The 12,909-nt window shown below is 45.2% G+C and overlaps 1 pseudogene; it reads right to left on the bottom strand.

Annotated features, from left to right (window-relative positions):
• Nucleotides 1-2,198: 2,198 nt before the first annotated feature.
• On the bottom strand, nucleotides 2,199-11,904 carry LOC149349396 (uncharacterized; annotated as a pseudogene).
• Between the last annotated feature and the right edge of the window lie 1,005 nt (nucleotides 11,905-12,909).

The raw sequence follows: 12,909 nt of genomic DNA, 5'->3' as shown, positions 1-12,909 counted from the left end.
AATTTAGCTATTAAATTTTATGTGTATGGAAACCAGCAAATACATTGCTTGCACCGACTTCAACCAAAAGAATGCTGGGATACGCGGGCGTGATGTTTATGACGCACTACTTGTACCGTAGTGGTAGTGCCAGCGCTTTCTGCGTGTGCATAAGCGCTGTATTTGCAGCATGGCTGTCTGCACCGATGTCCCAATCATAGGGATGTCAAAAGGGGAAGAAAAAGATAAGCAGGGCTAGGTTTTTTTCGCTTCTGAAGGTGATAGCCAACCAGTGCGAGCGCACCAAGACCCTGAGTGCTAAGCGCCACAGCTTATGGTTAGCACACGTAAAATGCGCCCATTTAAACCACGAAAGCTACTATGTGCACGTCTGCGTCGTGCATTTCATAACAGTTGCGCCAACTTCATGTGTCCCGGTTTACATTGAAGCCAACACGGCTACGTAGAACGCTTTGCATCTAAATGGTTTCTACAGGAGAAGCATTTGATCAAACACATCCAGACTGGGCCCCGTCTCTCAGTTTCGCCTGCGGGACCAGGCGTGCTGATTTCATGCGGTAAGATCGCAGAGGAAAAAGACTCGCTCAGAAGCGGCGGGCCGGTACTGAAGTGACAACATTGGTATCGGAGACATCAACGCGCGCCGCTCCCGCTTGCTTATAGCCATCGTAAGCTGAGGAAGTCGGCTCCGACGAAAGTGACACAGGTCAGTAGGCGCTTATTCTGACAAATTAATTGCATGTCATTTGTTTTTGCTGACAACGACGCAATCTAAGGCCTTTGACACATCAGTCTGCTTACCTAGCCAGCGTGCACGTTTGCTGTATGCCACAGGTTCATAGCTTAAACATTTTTTTTCAGGCTAGCATGACCATGCTTAACACACAGGCACGGGAGCACCACTATGAAGTTCTGAACAAACATCTCTATGCATTACATAAAGGAAAACAGCACAGCTCGAGGTTACCGAAGTCACATTGAATAGTTAGCGAAGCAAAGGCGCAATTGTGAATTCGAGGTGCTGTACTTTCCTGTTTTATTTGCTGTGTTTGAAGCACAAGTAAGCTTCGTTTCACATCGTATACCATCGGCTCACCAAATTTCGAGAATTCATCGTCCTCATGATGAAGCTAAAAAGGAGCTTGCAAAATGCTGACCTTGGGTTTCGCATTTACACTCCAGAAGGCACAGTGTCTCATATTTGCGGCAAGTGGTTACATGTGCAATGCTGCAGGGTTGAAGACGGGATAATCGGCATACACGAGGTACCTTGCAATGGACAGTCGTACAATGCCACAGGCATTCCACGACTGGCGTGGTGTTGATGTGGCAGTCATCATCGATTGCTTTGAAATAAGGATAGAAAGGCCACCACCGTCCCTCCCGATGATGTGAAACAGGTTCTTAGCACCGAAGGGAAGTTCTTAATTGATATAGCTCCACAAGGTGTCGTCACTTCAATATCTGAAGGCTGTAGAAGCAGGGCACGTGATAAACACATCACTGAAAATCGTGTTTTTGGCCAACCTCGTACCTGGCGACGTGGTACTTGAAGACAGAGGGTTCAACATCAGCGAAAGCTTTGGCTGTTCAAGTGCTGGGCTTCATGTGCTGGCATAAACCAAGGGGAAAGGCAACCATCAAGACAGATGTACAAAGCAAAAGCGTGCAAACAGCGAATACATGTGGAGAGAGTAAGTGGACTCACTGTGAATAAGTTCATCTTTCTGAAGTCAGTCGTGCCTATTGATTACCTTGTGTGCCTGCCAGGAGATGAAGTTACACCACTCTACAAAACGGTAACTGCGTTGTCTACTACCAAGCTTGTGTTCATAAATTGTTGTTGCACAGAACGACGCCACTGTAGAGCAGGCTGCAGCCTCAGTGGATGAGCGATTGCAAATTCTGCTTCAACATTTTGAATAAAGTAATCTCAGAATCTACTTTTCGCACTCATTGTCACTTATAAACACCAGATTTCAGTGATTTCGATAGGAGCCACGTGTGTTGCAGCCTCAAGACGTAGTTCGTCCAAGTCAGTTTACAGGTTGCTTAGAGTTTGGGTGCTTTACAGTCTGTACAAAACCACTGCGGAGTTTTGGTGCTCGCTTGAGTTGAGGGGGCGGCAGAAAGTTAGGTGGGCGGATGAGATTAAGAAGTTTGCGGGGATAGGGTGGTCGCAGCTCGCCCGGACAGGGTTAATTGGAGAGATATGAGAGAGGCCTTTGCCCTGCAGTGGGCGTAGCCAGGCTGATGATGATGATGAGTTTCACGCACAAAAAGTAAAACCATATGTAGCGGCAGGATGGGTTGTCGCAAGTAACCATCTTTCCAGTTTCTGGTCCACGGCAAAAACAGTATACGTATATCACTAGAAGACTTCAGCACTAGACCAACATGCTGTCGGGTGAAGTAGCCGTTGAACAGCTAGGGAGGATTACATGAATGAAGAAGTTTCTTCCAGCAGCCATAATTTCCTCACAAAACTGCTCATCCTTCCATATTTTTTCCACCACGGCACTCTTCACGGCCTGTACTCAACTCGCTCTATGTATCAGGTGCTGCTCGGATTCCTTGCGGTCACGGCGAACCTCGTCGCGGCTGCGCCTGTCTGGGACGTCAAGCCATGGCAGAAGCTGGATCGCTTATCGCGGAATTCATTCCGTCATCCTTCTCAGCAATGCATGGTTCCGGACAATCTGCCTCCGATCACCGATGGATACGTGGCAAAGCATCGCGGAACGCTTCCGCTCCCGCCCTACAGCAGCCATAAAAGCGGCTCGTCTTGCCAGCAACAACTGGGACACAGCACTCTTCACGGCCTGTACTCACCTCGCTCTATGTATCAGGTTGGTTACATGAAATCTTCGCTTTGTTACCGGTCGAATAACGTTTTACTTGTAAGAGTGTCGTGTCCCCTGAACAAGCGTTTATTGTGCCACTGGGTTATTTGCTCTGGTGCTCGTATATTGTCTGGGCTGGAATGCTTGGCTTTTGACTCATATCTCTCTTTGTGCGAGCTGTTGCTTCTGGTGTGGGGATGTGGAGCTAAACCCCGGTCCCATGACAAGAGCCGAAGCGGAACAGCTTGAGCAGATCGCACAGGTACTCACTCAGCTTAAAGCAGACCAGGCAACCGTTCTGACAAAGCTAACAACCATCGAAACTAACCAATTAGAACTCGAAAAGAAGATTGACAGCGTGATTGCGAAATCTACTACAATTGAGAACCGTATTACGTTAGTCGAAGAATCAGAACGGAAGCTTGAAGCTAGACTGGACGATCTCGAAAACAGGAGCCGGAGACTAAATCTGGTTTTTTTTTTTGGAATCAGCGACAACGAGCCGTAGGAAACGTGGCAAAGATCCGAAGAACTAGTCAAAGGCGTCTGCCAAAACAACCTAGAACTTGATAACATACCTGTCGAAAGGGCGCACCGGGTGGGAGCATACCGGGAGGGGAAAAACCGGCCGATCATAGCGAACTTTGCAAGCTGGAAAGCACGGGATAGTGTACTACAAAATGGGCGCAAATTTAAAGGCACCGCTTTTAGTGCCTCGGAAGACTTTAGTCGCACTGTCCAGGAAAAACGGCGTCTTCTGTGGAACTATACAAAAGAAAACCGAGATAGAAAGGAAATCCGTGTACAACTAAAATATGATAAGGCAGTTATAAATGGCGACACATATATATGGGACTTCGACACGAGGAAACCTGCCTTATTGAGAGCGCGTGCGCATTCAAACGGGGAATGACATGCAGATAACACACATCAAAGCCACATCATTGACGTGGCTGAACCGAAAGAATTTTCGGTGCTCTTGGTAAACTGTAGAAGCATCAAAAATAAGACGGACGCTTTTTCCTCTATGGTAGCAACAGTGCAGCCGCACGTTGTACTAGGCACCGAGTCCTGGTTAGAAAATAATATTATGAATAGCGAAGTATTCCCACCGGGGTTTACTGTCTACCGTAAAGATAGACATCGGCATGGCGGAGGCGTCTTTATTTTAATATCAAACGACCTGCCTAGCGAGGAACTTCAATTTCACAGTGCTGCGGAATCCGTTTGATGTCGAGTGAGCCTCCCAAAGGGAAATAGACTAGCCGCCGCGGTGGCTCAGTGGCTATGGTGCTCGGCTGCTGACCCGAAAGACGCGGGTTCGATCCCGGCCGCGGCGGCTGGAATTTCTTTGGAGGAGAAATTCTAGAGGCCCGTGTACTGTGCGATGTCAGTGCACGTTAAAGAACCCCAGGTGGTCGAAATTTCCGGAGCCCTTCACTACGGCGTCTCTCATAGCCTCAGTCGCTTCGGGACGTTAAACCCCATAAACCATAAACCATAAACCAGAAATAGACTAGTATTTGGATCCTTCTACCGTCCACCCGATAATAATGAATCTCCAATTCATAATCTTGCTGACATTTTATCAGTGCTATCTGATACCGTTTTTCTGGGCGGCTATTTTAATCTCCCGGAGATAACATGGACTTCCAAAGGTGCAATAACTAATATAGCACGAATTAATACAACTTTTCGTGACCTGCTTACATTGAATAATTTAACCCAATATGTTTTAGTTCATACTAGACAACAGGCTACATTCGATCTAGTACTTTGCAACGACCCCAACGTTGTGACCAATTTGTCTACGCAACCTGGCCTCAGTGATCATGATGCGGTGATAACGAACTTAAAAATTTCAGTTGTACCGACTCATCTGCAACCCCCACGGCAGGTATTTATTTATGAGAAAGGTAATTTTGACGCCATCCAGGGAGAATTAGTATCGTACTTGCCAATCTTTCAGCGTCTCTCAGAAAGTAGCGACGCTGAGCATTTATGGTCCGCGTTTCGCATGAGAGTATTGGAACTCCTAGAGAAATATGTCCCTAAAAAATTCCTGCGGCTAAGGAGAAAACATAAACCATGGTTTAATTCGGATGTACGTAGGTTAATACGGAAAGCTAGAAGTGCGTACAAAAAGTGCTCTAAATGTAATACTTCCCTCAGCCGCCAACATTTAAAGGATGCGAACCGGATGGTAAAACTAGGTATCAAGAATGCGAAGCACTTATTTTTTGCCCGGTTAAACACAGATCTGAAACAAAACCCCAAAGCCTTCTGGAAATATGTAAAGACAAGTAGAACCGATGACACTTCCATTCCCGCACTGATATCGAATGATACCACTATAAAGACAGACGCTGAAAAGGTTGAAATGTTTACTGAGTACTTTAAATCGGTGTTTTCTGAGGGACTGATGCCTGCCACAACCGCATCACTTCCTCCTAACTATGCCTCTGATCACTGCATGCCTGAAATAAACATCGATGTACATGGTATTGACTGTATTTTACAAGAACTGGACCCCTCTAAATCTATGAGTCCTGATAGAATCCCACCCTACATTCTAAAGAAATGTCACGGCATAATTGCACAGTATCTCTGTATCATATTTAGAGCCTCGCTCGAAACCGGGTTGGTTCCACAGGACTGGAAAGTCGCGGCTGTCAACCCGATCTTCAAATCTGGAGACAAGAAACTGGTGGAAAATTATAGGCCTACATCTTTGACTTCAGTTTCCTGTAAAAGTATTGAGCATATTATGTACAGTGAGTTATTTAAATACCTCGAATCCATTAACTTTTTTACTGCTTCACAGCATGGTTTTTGTAATGGGCACTCATGCAACACACAATTAGTCGAATTTCAGCACTTTGTAGGTAACTCCCTCGACAAGAATAAACATGTAGACGCATTATTCCTAGATTTCCAGAGAGCGTTTGACACAGTTTCGCACCCCTTGTTAAGTATCAAGTTAAACTCTTTGAACATACATAATAAAACCCATAACTGGATATGTAATTACTTAAACAATCGTAAACAGTGTGTTGTTCTGAATGGCTGTAGCTCATCATACATAACCGTATCTTCAGGAGTGCCCCAAGGCAGTGTCCTGGGGCCACTCTTATTCCTGATATATATAAATGACATTGTAGATGGCATACAGTCTTCCATAAAACTATTTGCGGATGACTGCGTTGTCTACAGGGAAATAAATTCACCATGAGATGTATCTATCCTGCAGAGCGACCTTGATAAAATAGTAAATTGGTGTCAGCGTTGGCAAATGAATCTGAATATTAGAAAATGTAATCACGTCCATTTTTCAAATAAAAAGTTCGAACTTCCTACAGAATACATTGTTGAAAACTTAACCATAGAAAGCCTCTCAGAGTGGAAGTACCTTGGTGTTTATTTTATGCAGACTCTTAAATGGAACACACACATACAGCAGTCAATATCTAAGGCAAGTAAAATGTTGTACTTTATTCGTAGAAATTTCAAATCAGCATCAAAAGATGTTAAAGAAACACTTTATTTCTTGCACGTCAGATCTATCCTCGATTATGCCTCTATTATTTGGGACCCATATCAGGCATACTTGATTGAAGCAATAGAAAAACTCCAAAATCAGGCTGCACACTTCGTATCCAATAATTATAACCCCTTCCAAAATATCACTGAGATAAAATCACTGCTGGGCTGGGAACCGTTAAACATCAGAAGAAAAAATTTGAGACAAATTCTTCCACCGCATCTTCTATAATGAAACAGGAATTGATAGCCGTAACTACCTTTTGGAACCAACTTACGTCTCGACTCGGCACGACCACTCGAAGAAGGTGCGCGAATACAATACTAACACAAACAGTTTTTCTAAATCATTCTTTTCACAAACTGTGAAAGACTGGAACTTGCTGCCGGAAGAGTGTGTTTCAGTCTTTGATAATCGCGATTTTAACTGTCGACTGTATTCCTGACAATCTAATCCTTTCCTACTATTGTTCAAGATTTCTGTTACCTTTAATAATGTTCACTTATTATTTTCTTTTACTTTGATGTTAACTTCGCTTAATGTTCTTGCTTTTTGTGTGAAAATGAATACGTTGTTTTGAAACTGTCTCCCCTGCGATAATGCCTTCGAGGCGACGCAGGTATTCTGTAAATAAATAAATAAGTGCAACACGTAAGGTGTACACAGAACTAATTCGCACCACTGCACATCAGAAGCAGCAATTTGTGCCTCTGCTTGGTCGAAATACCCATTCTGTTGTAGCTGTACACACCATTGATGTTTTCCAGGCAGGAACCTCCACCGGCCATGTTAGTAACATCTTTCACACCTGTGAGTGAAAACTGACACATAAGTTCGGTATGACCCTTTCCGCAGCAAGTGCAACAAGAGCGTCTGATGTTGCTCCGACAAAAGGATACCTTGTACTCTGGTGCAGTCCTGACTTGGAGCACTTGAATGTGCGTGCTTACCAGCTTCAGTGGTTTGATGCAGTCTGAAGGCGCAAGGATGATTTTTCAATCCCCATGTGATGGCAGGAGCGCTCTTCATGACTGCTTTTCAGGATAGCATTCCAATTTTAGCAGTGATATACTAGGGTTATCAATGCTTGTTTGACACAGTGTTTTCACCACTGAATTGGTCACGAACCAATTCAGGGAGCTGCTGTGTTGGCTTGTCGAGGCTTCAACTGACTTTACGGTCTCTTCACTTGTTATTAGTGATCACATGATATCGTTAGCCTTCTCAACCAAAACATCCAAATCAGATGCCCACATTTTTTCAGAGTATACGCTTCTGAAGCGGGAATTATGTGCGAGTACAAGTACAGGATTTTTACAGTGTACACTATGGCCGGAGAGCTCAGCAAAAAATTAGAGGCACAATGATTGCATCCTGAATTGAGCCGCGAAGCTTTGTATGCTCCTATTGCGAGTGTGGCGGGACACGGGCCCGCTGCTTGACCGGTCCCACCTCCTTTGAGGGATTTCTGACGTCGTCAAGCCGCCGCTTTTCCCGATTACATGACAAAGTTAATGACCTTCAGTAGGTTATATTGAACTTTTTCCACATAGGCAGGCAGTCACATATTCTCCTTCTGGGTGCAACTCGTTTACATCATCATCATCATTTTCATGGCAGTCTGAGCTGCTAACAAGCAGGCTCCATCATGAGATATTGTTTTTCCGGCTCGAGCCATACAGGTACAGTTACAGCCCCATTCTTCTTTCACAGAAACTATACTTGAAAGGGGTGTTTCCAACTATTTGTGAGTCATTCACTCGCGAAGACAATGATCAGAACATCGACGTTACTGACCTATCATTTCAAAATTGGCTTCAGTTGCGCTTTGCTCGCGGGTGTCATCCTGAAGAGGATTTCAAGTCGTTCCATTTTTTTCTAGCTGCGGCGCCTAACTCTCTCATCAGAGCAGGATTTAGCCATCCTGGAGGAGTACTTGGCCACAATCTACTACATGATTAAAGCAATTAATCCTCAGCCCTCAGTCATCAGCGGCTACTGAGCAACTGACCAAGGCGGCGGCCATAGCTGTGACGCAGCATAGAGTGCTAAGAATATCTGGCTCCGGACAAGCTGCCATTGGAAACTGAACCTTGCAACGGTTAATGCTAGAACCTTATCCAGTCAGGCTAGCCTATCAATGCTGCTCGAGGAACCAGCCAGTATTAAATGACATGTCATAGGGCTTAGTAAGGTTAGGAGGACAGATGAGGTGTATACAGTGCTAAAGGGCGGGCACATACCATGCTATCTTGGATTAGCGGAGAGACGAAAACTAGCTGTGGGATTCCTCATCAATCGGGATATAGCTGGTAACATACAGGAATTTATAGTATTAACGAGAGTGTGGCAGTTATCGGAATTATGCTTAAGAGGTACAAACTGAAGGTGGTACAGGCGTACGCGCTTACATCTAGGTATAATGACCATATCGTAGATTGCTTCTATGGGGAAGGGGAATCGGCAATGAGGGAAGTAAAAACTTCCTACACTCTACTGATAGGCGACAACAGTTCCAACGTAGGGAAGAAGCAGTCTGGAGACCAGCCGGAGGTCGACTATAGCTTAGGGTATAGGAATAGCAGAGGGGATTTATCAGTAAATTTCGCAGACAGAAATAGTTTACGGATCACGAATACCTTCTTCCGCAAACGAGAAAACAGCAAACGGACATGAAGGAGCCCCAAAGGTGAGACTAAAACTGAAATACACTTCATACTATGCGCTCACCGTGGCATCATGCAGGATATGGAGGTCCTCGGAAAGGTGAGGTGTAGCTACCACAGAATCGTACAGTCTCGAATTAGCCAAGGCTCGAACAAGGAACGGAAGAAACTAGTGAAGCGGAAGCAAATTAATGAGTTACTGGTAAGAGGAAAAATAGAGCAATTCAGGATATTGCTACAGAACATATATTAAGCTTTAACTGTGGACGGCGACGATAATGTTCAAGAAATGAGCGGTAATGTCACAGCTATCGTTACGGAGTGCCCAGTAGAAGTAGGCGATTGGGTGGTTCGACAGGATAAAGGCAAGATCTTTCAGGAGACGAACGACTCGATTAAAAAACGCCAAAGCGTAAAAGCATCAAAACCCACAGACAGAATATAACTGGCAGAGCTATCAATGTCTAATATGGAGAGAATCGAGCATGCACTAAAGAACGGAGGTAGCCTTAAAGCGGTGAAGAGGCAACTAGCATGGGCAAATAACAGATATACGCGCTAAGAGACAAAGAGGGCAATGTCACGAGAAATATGGATAAGATAGTTGCAGCAGCTGAAGAGTTGTACACAAATTTATACAGTAGCCAAATGAGGACTTAAGTGAGAAGGCGGTATCACACAGCAGTGGGACATCCCACCATTAACGAAAGAGTAAGTAAAAAAAAGCCTTAGGAGCAATGGAAATGAGAGAATCAGCTGGTGAGGATCACATAACAGCAGATCTGTTGAAGGACGGAGGGGAAATTGTGCTAGGAAAACTAGCCAGCCTGTATACGCAATCCCTTATGGCCTCGAGTGTACCAGACGCTTGGAAGAACGCTAACATCATCTTAAGAAATTAGAAAGAAGACGTCAAGGACTTGAACAATCAGATCAATCAGCTTAATGTCCATTGCCTAGAAGTTATTTAATAAGATAATCGCGAATAGAGTCACGACAACCTAAAACTTCAGTCAGCTAAAAGATAAGGCCGGCTTTTGCGAATGATACTTGAAAATAGATAATATTTACTCTATCGATCAGGAAAAGTGTGCAGAATATAACCAACCCGTATGTATAGCCTTAATAGATTACGACAAGTCATATGTCTCAGTCGAAACCTCAGCAGTCATGCAGGCATTGTGGAATCGGTGTAGAAGAGCCTTGTGTAAAACACTAGAATATATCTACAACAGCTGCACAGCTACTATAGTACTGCATAAAATCAGCAATAAAATCCCAATAAGGAAGGATCTCAGGCATGGGAACTCAATCTCGCCAATTCTATTCACCGCCTGTTTATAGGAGGTATTTAGAGACCTAGATTGGGAAGAGTTCGGGATAAAAGTTAATGAAAAATACCTTAGTAATCTGTGATTCACTGATTACATTGCCTTGCTAAGTCACTCAGGGGATGAATTTCTAAGCACGATCAATAGCATAGACCGGCAAAGCGGAATGGTGTGCCTAAAAATTATTATGCAGAAAACTAAAGTAATGTTCAACTGTCTCGGAAGGGAGCAGCAGTTTATAATTGGTAGCGAAGTGCTGGAAGCGGTAAAGGAATGCATCTACTCAGGGCAGGTAGTGACCGCAGATCCGCACTACGAGACTGAAAACACTAGAAGATTAAGATTGAGGTGGAGCGCATTTAGTAGGTACTCTGAGGTCATGAATGGCAGTGTACGAATAACCCCCCAGAGCAAAAATATAAAACAGCTCTATCTTACCGATACTGACATATGGAGGGAACTGGGAGGCTACGAAAAGGGTTCAGCATTCACATTAAGAACAAAGCAGGAAGCTATGGAAAGAAAAATGACAGGTTTAACGTTAAGCGATGGAAGGTCGGTGGAATGGGTCAGGGAACGAACATCTTAGTCGAAATAAAGAGGAAGAAATGGGCTTGGGAGGGCATGTAATGCGAAGGCAAGATAACCGCTGGCCCCTAAGGGCAACCGAGTGGATTCCAAGAGGAGGCAAGCGTAGCATGGCGGGGCAGAAATTTAGGTGGGCGGATTAGATTAAGAAGTTTGAGCGGATACGGTGGCTCAGCTGGCAAAGGACAGGGTTAATTGGACAGGTATGGGAGAGTCCTTTCCTTTGCAGTGGGCGTAGTCAGGCTGATGACGATGATGCATCTTACCTGCGTGTCTGAACCAGCTCGCTTGCAATACCAGCCAGTCAGTGCAAAACAAAAAAATGCGCTTACGGGGCCGTTCAAAACAGGCTTTCCTTTTTTAACAATGCGACAAGTGGGGCTAATTGGTGTTTCATTTTTAGATCGGTAGCAGAAATGCGCTGAGTATAAAAAGAACAAGATGATACAGGGCCGGACGAAGCGCACTTCCTTTTTTATCGTGCTTTTATCGTTTTCCTTTTTTATCGTGCTTCGTGCACTATTGGCGCGCTAGTGCGCATACACGCAACCGAAAGTCGCGATTGGGATACGTCGCGCACAGCGTGTAGCTTAAAACAGCGCGTGGATCATACTCCACAACTTGGCTCAGAAAGATTAACAAAGTTTCAAATCATCAAATGAATTCGTAAGGCTTACCTTGCCTAGCAGGAACACTGTCGTCGTGGAGTTCCTTAGCAGAAAGATGCTCAATCCAGCTGCTAGTAAAATAGTTGTGCGACTCCAACGATTTGTAGCCTCCATGTGTTTCAACGTGACAAAGTTCAGGGAAAACACAAGGCACATGACTGTGTGGGCATGGTTAATCTAGGGAAGGCGCTGACATTCGGCGCTCGTGTCCACTCCGGGCCGCAGCTTGCATGGGTCGATGTTATCGCACAGTTCATGGCACCACATTCTCCCTTACACACGAGATCTTAATCGGAGCCCATGGTAAGTATAGGACTTCCTTCTCCCCCGCTCGGCTCGCGGCGGCGAGACGCGTCCGCGCGGCGCTGTGTTTGTTTCTTTGTTTACAAAATTGCGCCGAATTTTGTGACAACAAGCATGAACTTTAAGTTCCAACTAAGGTGTTTACAGGTCTCTGCTTGCCAAGACAATGCCTATGATTCGCCTCTCCTGACACGAAATTGGTCACATATACATCTCTAGTGCAATAAGTCGTGCAATACATGAAGAGAACATACTATGTTCTCTTCATAAAGAAGTCATGTACTTCCCATGGGCTCCGATTAAGATCTCGCGTGTAAGGGATAATGTGGTGCCATAGCAGGCTGAAGTCAAATGAAAAAGTGTTTTGAACGAAGCCACGAAATTGGACATAGGGTGACTGCACATCAGTGGATGAACACTGGTTCTAAGCATGGGTGCGGGAGAAAAAAGCAGACGAAATGACGCCACCTTGCATTCGAACAGAAGTGATGTCACGTATTGCACGAATTATTGCACTAGAGATGTATATATGACCAATATGGTGTCAGGAGAGGCGAATCATAGGCATTGTCTTGGCGAGCAGACCTGTAAACACCTTAGTTGGAACTTAAAGTTCATGCTTGTTGTCACAAAATTCGGCGCAATTTTGGAAACAAAGAAACAAAAACAGCGCCGCGCAGACGCGTCTCTCCGGCGCGAGCCGAGCGGGGGAGAAGGAAACCCCCGCTGAGCGCTGAGGGAGCATGGCTCCCTCTCCCCTCCACCACCGCTCACCAACACGGCGTGCGCGGAGGGAATGAGTCATCCATACCGATTTCTCTTGAACGTCCGAGTCGCTTCTACTGCTAACCGGGGGAAAAGGGAGTAGCCTTGCGTGGGCTAAGACATGTCCCCCTCCTCTGCACTTGGACGTCGGCGACGGCGCCACGCCAGAATTAGCCCGAACCTTCGAGAGCGTCTCCCGGCTTT

Source organism: Amblyomma mixtum, chromosome 3 (genome assembly GCF_055824585.1).
Source record: "Amblyomma mixtum isolate Tamu chromosome 3, ASM5582458v1, whole genome shotgun sequence".
Taxonomy (NCBI): Eukaryota; Metazoa; Arthropoda; class Arachnida; order Ixodida; family Ixodidae; genus Amblyomma; species Amblyomma mixtum.
Note: the sequence above shows the minus strand (reverse complement) of the source record. Positions and strands in the feature narration are given on the sequence as shown.